Below are 16,490 nucleotides of genomic sequence, written 5' to 3' on the forward strand. Positions count from 1 at the left end.
ACATTCAAACATATGTGAACCACCAATTAAAAAATTAACTTCAAAGTTCAAACATATATGTAAACTATCAAACATGTTCTCATAATCTCATCTGCCCGCATACCATAATCATTAATCAATTAACTTCAAAAAATTAAAAAATTAAAAATACTAACCTGCACGGCTGGACCTGGAGCGAGGAGCGACGAGCGTCGAGCAGAGAAGAGGGAGACCAGGAGCGAGGAGCTACGAGGAGGCGACTTCAATGTTCAAGACGAGGTGCCGCGTGGTTGAAGGCTTGAAGCTGATGGGCCGACGGGCGACGAAGTGGCTGAAACTGAAAGCCTGAAGCTGAAGCAAAGTAGGCGAGTCGCAGGGGATTCCGGGATGGAGTCATGGCGCCATGGTGATGGTGATGGACTGATGGTGGTTTGCGTTGTTTGGGTATGGCCGTATGGGAGGGAACTTGCGAAGGGAAAGTGGGAAACAGAACAGGGGAAGGGGATGGACTGATGGAGGCTAGGGTTACATCATGAAACGCAGCAGCTCTGCGATTTTTTTTTTTTTAAAGAAACGACGTCGTTTTCCATCGCATAAAAAAAAATTTAATTCCGAACCGGTCCGGGTTAAACAAAACCCGCCGGTTCGCCGGTTTTAATAAAACCCGGCCGGTTCAATACGGGTCTCGCCGGTTCAATTCCTTCTTCGGTTCGCTGACTCACCCGGACCGGTTATAGCACCGGTTCGCCAGTTTTCCGGTCCGACCGGCCGGGTCGGTCCGGTTCTGACAACACTGCCCCTACCTCCAAAAGAAAAAGACATCAGCATACTGTGGAAATTATTGATTTGAGACAAATTAAAGGAACAACATAAGGACAATAATTTCTTTTGTTTGTCTGGGCACGAGGACAGTAATTGTAGGCAAGTATTGTGAAAATATCTCTTAAGAATAAATGGTAGAAATTAAAAGATTGTCCACTCACTTTTCTTGGAGTATTCTTTCAACACTGACACCATTTTGCTATTCACAATTCATTTGCATCCTAGAGCCATCTGCACTCATCAAAGCAAAACCAATCTCGGATCTTTGCCTTCCTTTCTTTCTTTTTTTTCTTCATTTGTAGCATTTCTGAAAATGGCTGAGGCCTTGCTTGGAATTGTGCTGGAAAACATGATCCCTTTCGTCCAGAGTGAATTTGCAGCCTTCTTTGGAATCAAGGAAAAGGCTGAAGAGCTATCACGCACTTTAGAACTCATCAAAGCTGTTCTTGATGATGCTGAGGAGAAACAATGGTCAAAACGTCCTCTCAAGGTGTGGCTGCAGCAGCTTAAAGATGCAATGTACGTGCTAGATGATATCCTTGATCAGTTGCCTACTGAATCCTCTCAACTTGGGTGCTTATCATCTTTGAATCCAAAGAAGGTGATGCATTGTCGTGAGCTTGGACAGAAGTTGAATGAGATAATAGGGAGGTTGGATCGAATTGCTCAAGCTAGGACCAACTTCGATCTTAGACAAGTTGTGAGGGAAAGGCCAAGTGAAGTTGCTGAATGGCGCCAAACTAGCTCAACTATCGCCCTTCCTCGAGTGTACGGGAGAGATGAAGATAAAGGGAGAGTTGTGGAGTTTCTTCTTAGCCCATCACGAAGCTCCGAGTTCCTTTCTGTGTATCCCATTGTTGGCTTAGGTGGTCTTGGAAAAACAACACTTGTTCAGCTGGTCTACAACGATCCAAAAGTAGGTAACAATTTTGATTTGAAGATTTGGGTGTGTGTTTCTGAGAATTTCACTATCAAGAGTATTTTGCGGTCCATTTTAGAAGCTATCAGAAAGGATAAGTCTGAGGTCATGGATTTAGAAGTAATGGAGGAAAAAGTGAAAGAATTGCTACAAAGTAAAAAGTATTTATTGGTTTTAGATGATGTCTGGAAAAGAAGCCAAGAAATGGAATTGGGATTAACCCAAGACAAATGGGATAAGTTAAGATCTGTATTGTCTTGTGGCTCTAAAGGCTCTTCCATTTTAGTATCCACTCGCGACAATCATGTTGCAACAATTATGGGCACATGCCAAGCGCATCGTTTGTCCCGTCTTTCCGATGATGATTGTTGGTTGTTGTTTAAATTGCGCGCATTTGGAGCTGACAAAGAAGAGCGTGAAGAGCTTGTTGCAATAGGCAAGAAGATAGTCAAGAAATGTGGAGGATCACCTCTTGCAGCACTGGCATTAGGAGGTGTGATGCAATCCAGAAGCACGGTAAAAGAATGGGTTGAAGTTCAGAAAAGTGAGGTTTGGAGTTTACCAGATGAGAATGATATTATGCCTGTCTTGAGGTTAAGCTACTCTTGTTTAACGCTAACTCTAAAGCAGTGTTTTGCTTTCTGTGCCATATTTCCCAAAGATAAAGAAATTAAGAAGCAAGAACTGATTTATCTTTGGATGGCTAATGGATTTATTTCATCCCGGCCGAACTTGGAGGTAGAAGAGGTTGGCCACATGGTTTAGAATGAATTATACCAAAAATCATTCTTCCAAGATGGGGTAAGTGATTACTTTTCTGGCGAGATGTATTTTAAGATGCATGATTTAGTCCATGATCTTGCTCAATCAATTTCAGGGCAAGAGTGTGTATGCTTGGAGAAACAAAACCTTAATGATTCTTCAAGAAACCCCCATCATATTGGTTTTCACTCCTTGGATGCAAATCAATTCAAGAAGAGCCCCTTTGAGAAAGTTGAATCCTTGAGAACATTGTATCAACTGTATTTAAATGGATTTGAAAAATATCATTCTCTTCGGGTTTTGTGTATATCTGGTAGTAAGTTGCCATCTTTTGGGAGTTTAACTTGCTTGAGGTATTTGGAACTTTGTTATTTGGATATAAAGAGGTTGCCTGCAAGTATTTGCAATTTGGGTAGATTGGAAATCTTGAAACTAATAGGGTTGTTTAATCTTAGCCGTCTACCGAAACGCTTGACTAGGATGCAAAATCTCCGACATCTTGTCATTGATGGTTGTCATGGGTTATTGGTGCACGAAATTGCAATAACACTTTTTGCAATCCCGCACAACTAACCAGCAAGTGCACTGGGTCGTCCAAGTAATACCTTGCGTGAGCAAGGGTCGATCCCACGGAGATTGTCGGCTTGAAGCAAGCTATGGTTACCTTGTAAATCTTAGTTAGGATATCAGAAATTATCAGGATTGTTTGTGAAAAGCAAAAGAACATGTAATGATTACTTGTATTGCAGTAATGGAGAATAGGTTGAGGTTTGGAGATGCTCCATCTTCTGAATCTCTGCTTTCCCACTGTCTCCTTCATCAGTCACGCATGTCTCCTTCCATGGCAAGCTCGTGTAGGGTCTCACTGTTGTCAGCAGCTACCTCCCATCCGCGCAGTGAAAGCTAATGCAGAGCACTCTGTCACAGTGCCGCCAATCACCGGTTTGGTTCCCTCCTCTACCGGAATAGAATCACTCTTTTGCGTCTGTCACTAACGCCCAGTAGATTGCAGGTTTGAAGCACGTCACAGTCATTCAATCATTGAATCCTACTCAGAATACCACAGACAAGGTTTAGACCTTCCGGATTCTCTTGAATGCTGCCACCAGGTCCTGCCTATACCACGAAGACTCCGAAGAATCCAAGAGATAACTACTCAATCTAAGATAGAACAGAGGTGCTTGTCAGGCACGTGTTCATGGTTGAGAATGATGATGATTGTCACGGATCATCACATTCATCCGGATTAAGAACAAGTGTTATCTTAGAATGGAAGCAAGCATGATTGAATAAGAAACAGTAGTAATTGCATTAATCCATCAAGACACAGCAGAGCTCCTCACCCCCAACCATGGGGTTTAGAGGCTCATACTGTGGAAAGAACGTGTACAAAAATGTTATGAGGTAATTCGGTACTGATTACAATGTAAAAAGGTCCTATATGTAGTAAACTAGTCTCCTAAGGTTTACAGAAATGAGTAAATGACAGAAAAATCCTCTTCCTGGCCCACTTGGTGTGTGCTTGGGCTGAGCAATCAAGGAAATTCGTGTAGAGACCTTTTCTGGAGTTAAACGCCAGCTTTGGTGCCAGTTTGGGCGTTTAACTCCAACTTTTAATCCAGTTCCGGCGTTTAACGCTGGAATTTCTGAGGCCGGATTGCTACGCGGGTTTGGGCCATCAAATCTTGGACAAAGTATGGACTATTATATATTGCTGGAAATCCCTGGATGTCTACTTTCCAATGCCGTTGAGAGCGCGCCAATTGGGCTTCTGTAGCTCCAGAAAATCCACTTCGAGTGCAGGGAGGTCAGAATCCAACAGCATCTGCAGTCCTTTTCAGTCTCTGGATCAGATTTTTGCTCAGAACCTCCAATTTCAGTCAGAAAATACCTGAAATCACAGAAAAACACACAAACTCATAGTAAAGTCCAGAAAAGTGAATTTTAATTAAAAATTAATAAAAATATACTAAAAACTAACTAAAAGATACTAAAAACATACTAAAAACAATGCCAAAAAGTATACAAATTATCCGCTCATCACAACACCAAACTTAAATTGTTGCTTGTCCCCAAGCAACTGAAAATCAAAATAGGATAAAAAGAAGAGAATATACTATAGACTCCAAAATATCAAAGAGACATAGCTCCAATTAGATGAGCGGGACTAGTAGCTTTTTGTCTCCGAACAGTTTTGGCACCTCACTCTATCCTTTGAAGTTCAGAATGATTAGCATCTATAAGAACTCAGAACTCAGATAATGTTATTGATTCTCCTAGTTAAGTATATTGATTCTTGAACATAGCCAGTGTATGAGTCTTGGCTGTGGCCCAAAGCACTCTGTCTTCCAGTATTACCACCAGATACATACATGCCACAGACACATAATTGGGTGAACCTTTTTGGATTGTGACTCAGCTTTGCTAAAGTCCCCAATTAGAGGTGTCCAGGGTTCTTAAGCACACTCTTATTGCCTTGGATCACCACTTTATTCCCTTTTTTTTTTTTTCTTTCTTTCTCTTTTTTTTTTTCGAAAATTTTTTTTTTTTTTTCACTGCTTTTTCTTGCTTCAAGAATCAAATTGATGATTTTTCAGATCCTCAATAACAGTTCTCTTTCTCCTCATTCTTTCAAGAGCCAACAAATTTAACATTCTTAAAACAACAAATTCAAAAGACATATGCACTGTTCAAGCATTCATTCAGAAAACAAAAAGTATTGTCACCACATCAAACTAATTCAACTAGTTTCAGAGATAAATTTTGAAATCCTGTACTTCTTGTTCTTTTGTGATTAAAGCATTTTTCTTTTAAGAGAGGTGATGGATTCATAGGACATTCATAACTTTAAGACATAAAATTAAATTTTATTAATTATTAACTAAGAACAAGACTCAAATATAAAAAAAAATAAGAATGGAAAACAAAATAAGAAAAACGAAAAACAGAGGCTTCTAATGATAGAGGTGTTCACAGAGTTAGGACTCAACAACCTTGATTTTGAGAAGTGGATGCTCCCTCAGCTTGAGAGTAGAGCTTTTGGCGTTTCATCTCTTGAATCTCACGCCCCTGCTTCTCTTGCTCTTTCAGCAATTTGCAGAGCATGCAGTTCTGATTCTGCTGTTCTTCCTTCAGTTGCTCCATAGTCTCTTGCAGCTTGTTAACAGATGCTTCTAGGCTGGACCAGTAGTCAATTCTTGGGAATTCAGGGAGGAATTCCTGCGCCCTCCTCTTGATGGAGTTGTCTTGCACTTGTCCTTCCATTGACTTCTTGGTGATTGGGTGTTCAATGGGTATGAACTCATCTACCCCCATCTTCACCCCAGCCTCTTTACAGAGCTTGGAAATCAAGCTTGGGTAAGCTAGTTTGGCCTCAGTGGAGTTCTTATTTGCTATTGTGTAGATCTCACAAGCAATCACATGATGAACCTCCACTTCTTTTCCAAGCATGATGCAATGAATCATCACTGCTCTCTTGATGGTGACCTCAGAACGGTTGCTAGTGGGCAATATGGAACGCCCAATAAAATCTAGCCAACCTCTTGCAATTGGCTTGAGGTCTCCCCTCTTGAGTTGGTTTGGGACACCCTTTGAATTGGTTATCCACTTAGTCCCAGGGAGGCATATGTCCTCTAGGATTTGATCCAACCCTTTATCTACTCTCACCATCCTCCTTTTGAAGGAGTCAGGATCATCTTGTAGTTGAGGTAGTTTGAAGATTTCTCTTATTTGGTCCAGATGGAAGTACATAACTTTCCCTCTGACCATGGTTTTGTGGGTATGGTAAGCGGTTCCAGTCATTCTTTGCTTATCTGTCAGCCACAGATTTGAGTAGAATTCCTGAACCATGTTCCTTCCAACCTTTGTCTCAGGATTGGTCAGAACTTCCCAACCCCTGTTTCGAATTTGCTCTTGGATCTCCGGATATTCATCTTCTTTCAGATCAAATTTAACTTCCGGGATCACTGATCTCAGACCCATTATTTTGTGATAATGGTCTTCATGTTCTTTGGTTAAGAACTTCTCTTCATTCCAAATATTCTTTGGATTAGTCTCTTTCTTTCCTCTTGAGTTGGTTTGTTTTCCCTTAGGAGCCATGATCTTGGCTTAGTGATCACGGAAAAACACACCAAACTTAGAGGTTTTGCTTGTCCTCAAGCAAAAAGAAAAGAAAGAAGAGAAGAGAGAGAGAGAGAAAATTCGAATGGTGTGAGGAGGGAAGGGTGAGGGACGTTCCTTTATAGAGTGGGGGGAGAGATTTTCGAAAAAAAAAGAGAGATTTGAAAGGAAGTTTGAAAAGATTTCGAGAAAATTTGAGAAAAGGGTGAGTTTTTGAAGAAGATTTGAGATTATTTTGAAATAGATTTGAAGAATGGTTTTGATTTGTGAAGATTTGAAAGTGATTGATGAAAGGTTGAAGTGCATTTATGTAGAAAAGATTGGGTAAGAAAAGGAAAGTTTGAAAAAATTTGAGTTGAAAACGAAAAAGTGGTCCCCCCCACCAAGCTGGCGTTAAACGCCCAGAATGGCACCCATTCTGGCGTTTAACGCCCAATTGTTACCCTCTTTGGGCGTTTAACGCCCAGCCAGGTACCCTGGCTGGCGTTAAACGCCAGAAAACCTTCCTCACTGGGCGTTTTTCTGAACGCCCAGTGATGCTGCACACCTGGCGTTAAACGCCCAGAATGGTGCCCATTCTGGCGTTTAACGCCCAAAATGCCCCTTACTGGCGTTTTTTCGCCAGTAAGCTCATTTTCTCTGCTTTTTGAGCTGAATCCTTCTGTAACTCTGTGAATTCCTTCATTTTTGATACTTGCCTCTGTAAGAACAATTCATACACCTTTCTTATGACTGGGTTGCCTCCCAGCAAGCGCTTCTTTACTGTCTTTAGCTGGACTTTCACTGAGAATCACTCAAGTCTCAGTGTTGAGCATTCCTGCTCAAAATTTCCTTCAAGATAGTGCTTGATCCTCTGTCCATTAACAATGAACTTACTGTCAGAATCAATATCCTGAAGCTCAACATATCCATATGGTGACACTTTTGTAATCACATATGGACCCCTCCAACGGGATTTGAGTTTTCCTGGAAACAGTCTGAGCCTAGAGTTGAAGAGCAGAACTTTTTGTCCTGGCTCAAAGACTCTGTTTGACAATCTCTTGTCATGCCATTTCTTTGCCTTTTCCTTATAGATTTTAGCATTTTCAAAGGCATTGAGTCTGAACTCCTCTAGCTCATTTAGCTGGAGCAGTCTTTTCTCACCAGCTAACTGTGCATCCATGTTTAGGAATCTGGTTGCCCAATAGGCTTTATGTTCCAGTTCCACAGGCAAATGGCAGGCCTTCCCATACACCAATTGGTATGGAGAGGTGCCTATAGGGGTCTTGAATGCTGTTCTGTACGCCCACAGAGCATCATCCAAGCTCCTTGCCCAATCCTTTCTTCGGGACATCACAGTCCGTTCTAGGATTCTTTTTAGTTCTCTGTTAGAGACCTCAGCTTGCCCATTTGTCTGTGGATGATACGGAGTTGCCACTTTATGGCTGATTCCATATCTAACCATAGCAGAGTATAGCTGTTTATTGATGAAATGAGTGCCTCCATCACTGATTAGCACTCTGGGGACGCCAAACCTGCTGAAAATGTTTTTCTGGAGGAATTTCAGCACAGTCTTGGTATCATTAGTGGGTGTAGCAATTGCTTCTACCCACTTAGATACATAGTCCACTGCCACCAGAATGTAAGTGTTTGAGTATGATGGTGGGAATGGCCCCATGAAGTCAATTCCCCATACATCAAACAGCTCTATCTCTAATATCCCTTGTTGAGGCATGGCATATCCATGAGGCAGGTTACCAGCTCTTTGGCAACTGTCACAGTTACGCACAAACTCTCGGGAATCTTTATAGAGAGTAGGCCAGTAGAATCCGCACTGGAGAACTTTAGTGGCTGTTCGCTCACTTCCAAAATGTCCTCCATACTGTGATCCATGGCAGTGCCATAGGATCCTTCGTGCTTCTTCTCTGGGTATACACCTGCGGATCACTCCGTCAGCACATCTCTTAAAGAGATATGGTTCATCCCAAAGGTAGTACTTGGCATCTGAAATTAGTTTCTTTCTCTGCACATGACTGTACTCCTTGGGTATGAACCTCACAGCTTTATAGTTTGCAATGTCTGCAAACCATGGAGCTTCCTGGATGGCAAAGAGTTGCTCATCTGGGAAAGTCTCAGAGATCTCAGTAGAAGGGAGGGACGCCCCAGCTACTGGCTCTATCCTGGACAGATGATCAGCCACTTGATTTTCTGTCCCTTTTCTGTCTCTTATTTCTATATCAAACTCCTGCAGAAGCAACACCCATCTGATAAGCCTGGGTTTTGAATCCTGCTTTGTGAGTAAGTATTTAAGAGCAGCATGGTCAGTGTACACAATCACTTTGGATCCTACTAGGTAGGATCTAAACTTGTCAATGGCATAAACCACTGCAAGTAATTCTTTTTCTGTGGTTGTGTAATTCTTCTGTGCATCATTTAGAACACGACTAGCATAATAAATGACATGCAGAAGTTTATTATGCCTCTGCCCCAACACTGCACCAATGGCATGATCACTGGCATCACACATTAATTCAAATGGTAATGCCCAATCTGGTGCAGAGATAACTGGTGCTGTGACCAACTTAGCTTTCAGGGTCTCAAATGCCTGCAGACACTGTGTATCAAACACAAATGGTGTGTCAGCAGCTAACAGGTTACTCAGAGGTTTAGCAATTTTCGAAAAATCCTTAATAAACCTTCTGTAGAATCCTGCATGCCCCAGAAAGCTTCTGATTGCCTTAACATTGGCAGGTGGTGGTAATTTTTCAATTACCTCTACCTTTGCCTTATCCACCTCTATTCCCCTGCTTGAGATTTTGTGCCCAAGGACAATTCCTTCAGTCACCATAAAGTGACATTTCTCCCAGTTTAAAACCAGGTTAGTCTCTTGGCATCTTTTCAGGACAAGTGATAAGTGATTAAGACAGGAGCCAAATGAGTCTCCATATACTGAAAAGTCATCCATGAAGACTTCCAGAAATTTCTCTACCATATCTGAGAAGATAGAGAGCATGCACCTCTGAAAGGTTGCAGGTGCATTGCACAGACCAAAAGGCATTCTCCTGTAGGCAAACACGCCTGAAGGGCAGGTGAATGCTGTTTTCTCTTGGTCCTGAGGGTCTACTGCAATTTGGTTGTAGCCTGAATAGCCATCCAAAAAGCAGTAGTAATCATGACCAGCTAGTCTTTCTAGCATTTGGTCTATGAATGGTAAAGGAAAATGATCCTTTCTGGTGGCTGTATTGAGTCTTCTGTAGTCAATACACATGCGCCACCCTGTGACTGTCCTTGTAGGAACCAGTTCATTTTTTTCATTATGAACCACTGTCATGCCTCCCTTTTTGGGAACAACTTGGACAGGGCTCACCCAGGGGCTATCAGAGATAGGATAAATAATCCCAGCCTCTAGTAATTTAGTGACCTCTTTCTGCACCACCTCCTTCATGGCAGGATTTAGCCTCCTTTGTGGTTGAACCACTGGTTTGGCATTATCCTCCAATAGGATCTTGTGCATGCATCTGGCTGGGCTAATGCCCTTAAGATCACTTATGGACCACCCAAGAGCTGTCTTGTGTGTCCTTAGCACTTTAATTAGTGCTTCCTCTTCCTGTGAATTTAAGGCAGAGCTTATAATCACTGGAAAAGTGTCACCCTCTCCCAGAAATGCATATTTCAGGGATGATGGTAATGGTTTGAGTTCAGGCTTAGGAGGCTTATCTTCCTCCTGAGGAATTTTCGAAAATTCCTTAGCCTCCTCTGGCTCTTCCTGATCAGTTTGAACATCTTTGAAGATGTCCTCAAGCTCTGATTCTAGGCTTTCAGCCATATTGATCTCTTCTACCAGAGAATCAATAATGTCAATGTCCATGCAGTCTTCTTGTGTGTCTGGATGCTGCATTGCTTTTACAGCATTCAACTTGAACTCATCCTCATTGACTCTCAAGGTTACTTCTCCCTTTTGTACATCAATGAGAGTTCGTCCAGTTGCTAGGAAAGGTCTTCCTAGAATGAGAGTTGCATTTTTATGCTCCTCCATTTCCAGCACCACAAAGTCAGTTGGAAAGGCAAATGGTCCAACCTTGACAATCATGTCCTCTATTATGCCTGATGGGTGTTTAATGGAACCATCAGCAAGTTGGAGGCATATCCTGGTTGGTTTGACTTCTCCAATCAACCCAAGCTTTCTGATAGTGGATGCAGGTATTAAATTAATACTTGCTCCAAGATCACATAAGGCCACCCTGGTGTAAGTGCCTTCCAATGTGCATGGTATCAGAAAGCTTCCAGGATCTTGAAGCTTTTCTGGTAAGCTTTTTAGAATGACTGCACTGCATTCTTCAGTGAGAAACACTTTTTCAGTTTCTCTCCAATCCTTCTTATGACTTAAGATCTCTTTCATGAACTTAGCATAAGAAGGTATTTGCTCAAGTGCCTCTGCAAAAGGAATCTTTATTTCAAGAGTCCTTAAATAGTCTGCAAAGCGGGCAAATTGCTTATCCTGTTCCGCTTTGCGGAGTTTCTGAGGATAAGGCATCTTGGCTTGATATTCTTCAACCTTAGATGCTGCAGGTTTATTCCTTACAGAAATGGTTGAAGAAGCCTTGTTAGGGGAGTAATCATCAGGACCCTCAGGTGCCTGATTCTCCTTGGGCGTTTGAACGCCAGGATTGGGAGGAATTTGGGCGTTAAACGCCAGCTTTTCCCCCTTTTCTGGCGTTTGAACGCCAGAAATGGGCAAGGAACGGGCGTTTAACGCCAAGTTCCCTTCCCTTTCTGGCGTTTGAACGCCAATATTCCTCTCTGGGCTCTCAATGTCCTCAGAGGGATTTTGAACAGTAGCTTGGTCATCCTCTGTCAACTGTTCCTTAATTGACTTCTTGCTCTTTTGAGCAGTGGCTTTCAGTGTCTTCCCACTCCTCAGTTGAACTGCTTGACATTCTTCTGTTATTTGTTTAGATATTTGCTGTTTTGCTTGATTCAACTGCAGTTCTATGCTCTTGTTAGCAACCTTAGTATCATGGAGCATTTCTTTAAATTCTGCTAACTGTTCTGTCATCAGGAGCAATTGTTGACTGAGCTCATTCATCTGTTCCTGAGGACTAGGATCAGTGACTAATGCCATGGTCCCCTCCTTTGGAACGTACTCATTACTAGAATACAAGTATTGATTTCTAGCAACAGTGTCTATGAGCTCTTGAGCTTCTTCAATTGTCTTTCTCATGTGTATAGATCCACCAGCTGAGTGGTCTAAAGACATCTGAGCTTTTTCTGTAAGCCCATAGTAGAAAATGTCTAACTGTACCCACTCTGAAAACATTTCAGAGGGACATTTTCTTAGCATACCTCTATACCTCTCCCAGGCATCATAAAGGGATTCATTATCCTCTTGTTTGAAGCCTTGGATGTCCAGCCTTAGCTGTGTCATCCTTTTTGGAGGGTAAAAATGATTCAGGAATTTTTCTGATAACTGTTTCCATGTCTTTATGCTTGCTGTAGGTTGGTTATTTAACCACCTTTTTGCTTGATCTTTTACAGCAAACGGAAACAGTAACAGTCTGTAGACATCCTGATCTACCTCTTTATCATGTATTGTGTCAGCAATTTGTAAGAACTGTGCCAGAAACTCAGTAGGTTCTTCCTCTGGAAGACCGGAATACTGGCAATTTTGCTGCACTATGATAATGAGTTGAGGATTTAGCTCAAAGCTGCTTGCTTTGATGGGAGGTATACAGATGCTACTCCCATATGCAGCTGTACTGGGGTTGGCATAGGACCCCAGAGTCCTTTTGGACTGGTTAATTCCACTTGAGTCCATGATGGACAGAAGGGAAATGATAGTAATTGCAAAGAGATAAATTTTGTTTATTTTTATATTTATTTTTTTTTTATTTATTTAAATAACCGAAAAAAATAAAATCCAATAAAATAAAATAAAAGGAAAATAAAAGAAAATTCGAAAATTAAAAATAAAATAAGATCAAAGTAAATTGAGAACTGAATCAATTAGTGAAGAAAAAGATTTTGGAAACAGCAATTAAGAAGATATGATTGAAAAATTTTTATGAAAAAGATTTGATTCTTAAAAAGAGGAAAGAGAAAAACACAGAAAGACACCAAACTTAAAACTTTAGAAAATCAAACACTAATTTTTTTTTCGAAAATTTTAAAGGAAAAACACAAAGAGGACACCAAACTTAGAACTTTTATGAATCAAAAAGGGCTAAGAACATGCAAAATTCGAAAATCACAAGAAAAACAAAATCATGCAAATGACACCAAACTTAGAATATGAAACTAGACTCAACTAAAAAGACTCTAAACTAACAAAAACAAAAAGTCCTAATCTAAGCAACAAAATAAACCGTTAGTTGTCCAAACTCGAACAATCCCCGGCAACGGCGCCAAAAACTTGGTGCACGAAATTGCAATAACACTTTTTGCAATCCCGCACAACTAACCAGCAAGTGCACTGGGTCGTCCAAGTAATACCTTGCGTGAGCAAGGGTCGATCCCACGGAGATTGTCGGCTTGAAGCAAGCTATGGTTACCTTGTAAATCTTAGTTAGGATATCAGAAATTATCAGGATTGTTTGTGAAAAGCAAAAGAACATGTAATGATTACTTGTATTGCAGTAATGGAGAATAGGTTGAGGTTTGGAGATGCTCCATCTTCTGAATCTCTGCTTTCCCACTGTCTCCTTCATCAGTCACGCATGTCTCCTTCCATGGCAAGCTCGTGTAGGGTCTCACTGTTGTCAGCAGCTACCTCCCATCCGCGCAGTGAAAGCTAATGCAGAGCACTCTGTCACAGTGCCGCCAATCACCGGTTTGGTTCCCTCCTCTACCGGAATAGAATCACTCTTTTGCGTCTGTCACTAACGCCCAGTAGATTGCAGGTTTGAAGCACGTCACAGTCATTCAATCATTGAATCCTACTCAGAATACCACAGACAAGGTTTAGACCTTCCGGATTCTCTTGAATGCTGCCATCAGGTCCTGCCTATACCACGAAGACTCCGAAGAATCCAAGAGATAACTACTCAATCTAAGATAGAACAGAGGTGCTTGTCAGGCACGTGTTCATGGTTGAGAATGATGATGATTGTCACGGATCATCACATTCATCCGGATTAAGAACAAGTGTTATCTTAGAATGGAAGCAAGCATGATTGAATAAGAAACAGTAGTAATTGCATTAATCCATCAAGACACAGCAGAGCTCCTCACCCCCAACCATGGGGTTTAGAGGCTCATACTGTGGAAAGAACGTGTACAAAAATGTTATGAGGTAATTCGGTACTGATTACAATGTAAAAAGGTCCTATATGTAGTAAACTAGTCTCCTAAGGTTTACAGAAATGAGTAAATGACAGAAAAATCCTCTTCCTGGCCCACTTGGTGTGTGCTTGGGCTGAGCAATCAAGGAAATTCGTGTAGAGACCTTTTCTGGAGTTAAACGCCAGCTTTGGTGCTAGTTTGGGCGTTTAACTCCAACTTTTAATCCAGTTCCGGCGTTTAACGCTGGAATTTCTGAGGCCGGATTGCTACGCGGGTTTGGGCCATCAAATCTTGGACAAAGTATGGACTATTATATATTGCTGGAAATCCCTGGATGTCTACTTTCCAATGCCGTTGAGAGCGCGCCAATTGGGCTTCTGTAGCTCCAGAAAATCCACTTCGAGTGCAGGGAGGTCAGAATCCAACAGCATCTGCAGTCCTTTTCAGTCTCTGGATCAGATTTTTGCTCAGAACCTCCAATTTCAGTCAGAAAATACCTGAAATCACAGAAAAACACACAAACTCATAGTAAAGTCCAGAAAAGTGAATTTTAATTAAAAATTAATAAAAATATACTAAAAACTAACTAAAAGATACTAAAAACATACTAAAAACAATGCCAAAAAGTATACAAATTATCCGCTCATCAGTTATCCGGTATGTTTCCTGACGCTCACACATTACGTCATCTGAGAACACTAAGTGTATACATTGTGAAATCAGAGAAAGGGCATAGTTTGGCAGAGATACGTCATTTGAATCTGGGAGGAGAGCTATGCATCGAAGGCCTAGAAAATGTTGGGAGTATATCTGAAGCCAAAGATGGCAACTTGAAGGGTAAACAAGACCTTCGACAATTGATTTTGTCATGGCGCAAAAGTGGTAAGAGCAAGTCCGTATTGGGAGCAGAAGAAGTACTTGAAGCGCTTCAACCTCACTCCACACTCAAGCTGTTGACGATACAAGACTATAAGGGATTACGTTGGCCAACTTGGATGCATAACAATTCTGCTACCCATAATTTAGTTTCTCTTCGACTTGAGGAATGTCGAAAGTGCGGGCATCTTCCTCCAGTGGAAAAACTTCCATTTCTGAAGGAGCTTGTGGTAAGAGGCATGGATGATGTGCAGTACATTGAGGAAGATGAAAGTTATGATGGTGTTGAAGCAATGCCATTCCCATCTTTGGAGAAATTGGAAGTGGAGAGATTGCCAAACGTGGAGAGGTTGATGAAACGGGAAACAACACACATGTTCCCCTGTCTTTCTACCTTAATAGTCTGCGATTGCCCTAAACTGTAATTGCCGTGCCTTCCACGTGTTAGAATTCTTAGTATTAGGGGATGTAGCGATAAGCAACTTAAGTCAATCTCTAATCTCAACGGTCTTTATGGACTATATCTTTATTATAGTGTCCAAGTATCGTGCTTTCCGGAAAGAATGTTGCACAACATGACCTCTCTTGCAACTCTCCAGATAAATTCTTTCAGTGAATTGAAGGAACTGCCATCTGACATCACAAAACTCACTACTTTGTTTGATCTAAGCATAGAAAGATGTGGTAAGCTGGAGTGTTTACCAGAGCATGGTTGGGAAGGCTTATCTTCACTTCGAAAACTGTCTATTGATAACTGTAAGAGTTTGGGATCCTTGCCTGATGGTGTTCACCACTTAACTTCACTTCAATCTTTGACTATTGGAAACTGCCCAGTGTTGAAAAAGCGGTGTGAGAAAGGAACAGGGGAAGATTGGCACAAGATAGCACATGTTCCCCATGTAAAGTTTTTCATCGTTTTAAGCTGATACACTGCTTATTGATTTTTTTGTGTGTGTATTTGCATAATCATGGTTTTCAGTTTGTATTGTATTTTATCTTCATTTGTAGTGTTCTTTCAAATTACAGAACCAATCTATTTATATTATTATTATATAAAAATTGATGAGTTTGGAAAACTCCAAATTAATATTTGTGATGAACAAACATTATTAAAATATTTAATTACAAAATTATTAGTTCAATCTTCATTAATCATATGTTAATTGATAATTTTGTGATACAGGTTTTGTTGGGCCGAAAATAAAAGAAATTTGCAGCAAGCCCAGTTTGATTAAAAATTATTCAGCATTAATACAAATGGTTTTAATTATTAAAACTGAATTGGTTTGGGCCAGACTTAAATATGCAAGCCCAAAATCTATTGTTGGTGTATAACCAACTTGTTTGGTCCGAAACAAAAAAGGGGGAGATGGAACACAATATTGCTTTATTCATTTAATCAAATAAAACCCATTCCCTTGATCATGGTTGCATACTCCAACGGATATCACTTTTATTCCTTGATGGAATTTAAATTTTATTAAATGGAGTTATTGCAGACCTTGGAACAATGAGAGAGAACTTGACTTTGATTTGATGGGAATCATTATGATTAATGATACACGCTAACCCACTAGGGAAGTAAAAGCAACCTTTTTAACTTGTTACATTTCATTTAATTGCTTTTACTCTAATTTCACATTCTCTCTCATATCTTTCTTCTTCTTTCTTCAGTTATTACACAGGAACCATCGAAGCTACTTGGAGCTACCGAAAGGAAAGGAAAGCAAGCCTAAAGACCATCGAGTTGATGGCA

General features: G+C 40.9%; 1 pseudogene; it reads left to right on the forward strand.

The window, feature by feature from the left end:
- The first annotated feature begins 1,114 nt into the window (after positions 1-1,114).
- On the forward strand, positions 1,115-15,660 carry LOC130948395 (putative disease resistance protein RGA1; annotated as a pseudogene).
- Positions 15,661-16,490: the final 830 nt, after the last annotated feature.

This window comes from Arachis stenosperma, chromosome 9, assembly GCF_014773155.1.
Source record: "Arachis stenosperma cultivar V10309 chromosome 9, arast.V10309.gnm1.PFL2, whole genome shotgun sequence".
In the NCBI taxonomy this organism is placed as follows: Eukaryota; Viridiplantae; Streptophyta; class Magnoliopsida; order Fabales; family Fabaceae; genus Arachis; species Arachis stenosperma.